The sequence below is a fragment of the Arachis hypogaea genome, chromosome 14 (genome assembly GCF_003086295.3).
Source record: "Arachis hypogaea cultivar Tifrunner chromosome 14, arahy.Tifrunner.gnm2.J5K5, whole genome shotgun sequence".
Taxonomy (NCBI): Eukaryota; Viridiplantae; Streptophyta; class Magnoliopsida; order Fabales; family Fabaceae; genus Arachis; species Arachis hypogaea.
Genome location: NC_092049.1, coordinates 32,788,634 through 32,792,033, shown reverse-complemented (window position 1 = coordinate 32,792,033; position 3,400 = coordinate 32,788,634). Strand labels below are relative to the sequence as shown.

Sequence of the window (3,400 nt, the reverse complement as noted above, 5' to 3'; positions counted from 1 at the left end):
GCCCTTACAGAAAGCTTGCCATGGAAAGGATTAAGATTGATTGGATGAAGACAGCAGGAAAGCAGAGAGTCAGAGGAACGAAAGCATCTCTATACGCTTATCTGAAATTCTCACCAATGATATACATAAGTATTTCTATCTTTATTTTCTGTTTATTTATTATTATTATTATTCGAAAACTCTATAACCATTGATATCCGCCTGACTGAGATTTACAAGGTGACCATAGCTTGCTTCATACCAACAATCTCCGTGGGATCGACCCTTACTCACGTAAGGTTTTATTACTTGGACGACCCAGTGCACTTGCTGGTTAGTTGTGCGAAGTTGTGAAGTTATCTTTGGAACATGGTATTGTGCACCAGTTATTGGCGCCATTGCCAGGGAGAGAACGAACAACAAATTTTACAACCTCAGAGTAATAATTTCGCATACCAAGTTTTTGGCGCCGTTGCCGGGGATTGTTCGAGTTTGGACAACTGACGGTTCATCCTGTTGCTCAGATTAGGTAATTTTCTTCTTATTTTGTTTTCAAAAAGTTTTCAAAAATTTTTCAAAAATATTTCCTTCTTTTTTGTTTTTCCCAATTAATATTTGAAAAAAAAATATTTTCAAAAAAATATATATATATATTTTTCTTCAGAATTTTTAAGAATGAATTCTAGTGTTTCATGAAGCATGTAGAAGCCTGGCTGACTGTAGAGCCATGTCTAAATTCATTTAGACTAAGGCTTCCAAACCATCATCACAAGAGCAAGCTAGCTGTTCCTAATCCACCTGCTGTTGTATGACTGATTTGTATCTTCTAAAGCTTAGCTGGCTATTAAGCCATGTCTAACCCTCAGATTGGAGCTTTAGACTAAAGAGCACAAGATTCCTAGAATTCATATTAAAAATTTTGGAATCCTTATTTTTCTTTTTCACATTAATTTTCGAAAAATCCAAAAAAAAAATTTAAAAAATCATAAAAATCAAAAATATTTTGTGTTTCTTGTTTGAGTCTTGAGTCAGATTTTAAGTTTGGTGTCAATTGCATGTTCATCTTGCATTTTTCGAAAAAATCATGCATTCATAATGTTCTTCATGATCTTCAAGTTATTTTTGATAAGTCTTCTTGTTTGATCTTGATGTTTTTTATGTTTTGTGTCTTTTCTTATTTTTCATGTGCATTTTTGCATTCATAGTGTCTGAACATGAAAGGTTTCTAAGTTTGGTGTCTTGCATGTTTCCTTTGCATTGAAAATTTTTCAAAAATATGTTCTTGATGTTCATCATGACCTTCAAAGTGTTCTTGGTGTTCATCTGGACATTCATAGCATTCTTGCATGCATTCATTGTTTTGATCCATAACTTTCATGCATTGAGTCTTTTTCATGTTTTTCTCTCTCATCATTAAAAATTCAAAAATAAAAAAAATATCTTTCCTTTTTTCTCTCATAAATTTCGAAAATTTGAGCTGACTTTTTCAAAACTTTTTAAAATTTAGTTGTTTCTTATGAGTCAAATCAAATTTTCAATTTAAAAATCTTATCTTTTTCAAAATCTTTTTCAAAAATCATATCTTTTTCATTTTTCTTAGTCATTTTCGAAAATATCTTCAACATTAATGTTTTGATTCAAAAATTTCAAGTTTGTTACTTACTTGTTAAGAAAGATTCAAACTTTAAGTTCTAGAATCATATCTTGTGATTTCTTGTGAATCAAGTCATTAATTGTGATTTTAAAAATCAAACCTTTTTCAAAACTAATTTCAATCATATCTTTTCAAAAAATATCTTTTTATCTTATCTTTTTCAAAATCATATCTTGTTAATCATATCTTTTTAAAACATATCTTTTTCAAAAATTTGATTTTAAAATATCTTTTCTAACTTCTTATCTTTTTATCTTCTCAAAATTGATTTTCAAATTTGTTTCAACTAACTAATTGACTTTTTGTTTGTTTCTTATCTTTTTCAAAACCACCTAACTACTCTTCCCTCTCTAATTTTCGAAAATACCTCCCTCTTTTTCAAAAAATTCTTTTTAATTAATTAATTGTTTAAATTTCAATTTTAATTTTAATTCTCCTTTAATTTTCGAAAATCATTAACTCCTTTTCAAAAATTATTTTCGAAAATTCTCTTCTCTCTCTCATCCTCTTCTATTTATTTATTCATTTACTAACACTTCTCTTCATCTCAAATCATTGCTCTTATCCTCACCCTTGTGTTTGGATTATCCATTCTTCTTCACTCTTATTCCCTTTTCTTCTTCTACTAACAACAAGGGAACCTCTATACTCTGGTAAAAAGGATCCCTATTATTATTTTTCTGTTCCCTTCTCTTTCATATGAGCAGGAGCAAGGACAAGAACATTCTTGTTGAAGCAGATCCTGAACCTGAAAGGACTCTGAAAAGGAAATTAAGAGAAGCTAAAATACAACAATTCAGAGACAACCTTACAGGAATTTTCGAACAGGAAGAAGAGATGGCAGCCGAAAATAATAATAATGCAAGGAGGATGCTTGGTGACTTTACTGCACCTAATTCCAATATACATGGAAGAAGCATCTCCATTCCTACCATTAGAGCAAACAATTTTGAGCTGAAACCTCAATTAGTTTCTCTAATGCAACAAAACTGCAAGTTTCATGGACTTCCATCTGAAGATCCTTTTTAGTTCTTAACTGAATTCTTGCATATCTGTGATACTGTTAAGACTAATGGAGTAGATCCTGAAGTCTACAGGCTCATGCTTTTCCCGTTTGTTGTAAGAGACAGAGCTAGAATATTGTTGGATTCTCAACCTAAAGATAGCCTGAACTCTTGGGATAAGCTGGTCAAGGCTTTCTTAGCCAAGTTTTTTCTTCCTCAAAAGCTGAGTAAGCTTAGAGTGGATGTTCAAACCTTCAGACAGAAAGTAGGTGAATCCCTCTATGAAGCTTGGGAGAGATACAAGGAACTGACCAAAAAGTGTCCTTCTGACATGCTTTCAGAATGGACCATCCTGGATATATTCTATGATGGTCTGTCTGAATTAGCTAAGATGTCATTGGATACTTCTGCAGGTGGATCCATTCACCTAACGAAAACACCTGCAGAAGCTCAAGAACTTATTGACATGGTTGCTAATAACCAGTTCATGTACACTTCTGAGAGGAATCCTGTGAGTAATGGGACGCCTCAGAAGAAGGGAGTTCTTGAAATTGATACTCTAAATGCCATATTGGCTCAGAACAAAATATTGACTCAGCAAGTCAATATGATTTCTCAGAGTCTAAATGGAATGCAAGTTGCATCCAATAGTACTCAAGAGGCATCTTCTGAAGAAGAGGCTTATGATCCTGAAAACCCTGCAATAGCAGAGGTGAATTACATGGGTGAACCATATGGAAACACCTATAATCCCTCATGGAGA

General features: G+C 32.6%; 1 non-coding gene across 1 annotated transcript; it reads right to left on the bottom strand.

The window, feature by feature from the left end:
- Positions 1-2,866: 2,866 nt before the first annotated feature.
- LOC112746449 (small nucleolar RNA R71) lies at positions 2,867-2,974 on the bottom strand. The gene has a single exon (XR_003174332.1). It is a non-coding gene; the product is annotated as a small nucleolar RNA R71 (small nucleolar RNA).
- Positions 2,975-3,400: the final 426 nt, after the last annotated feature.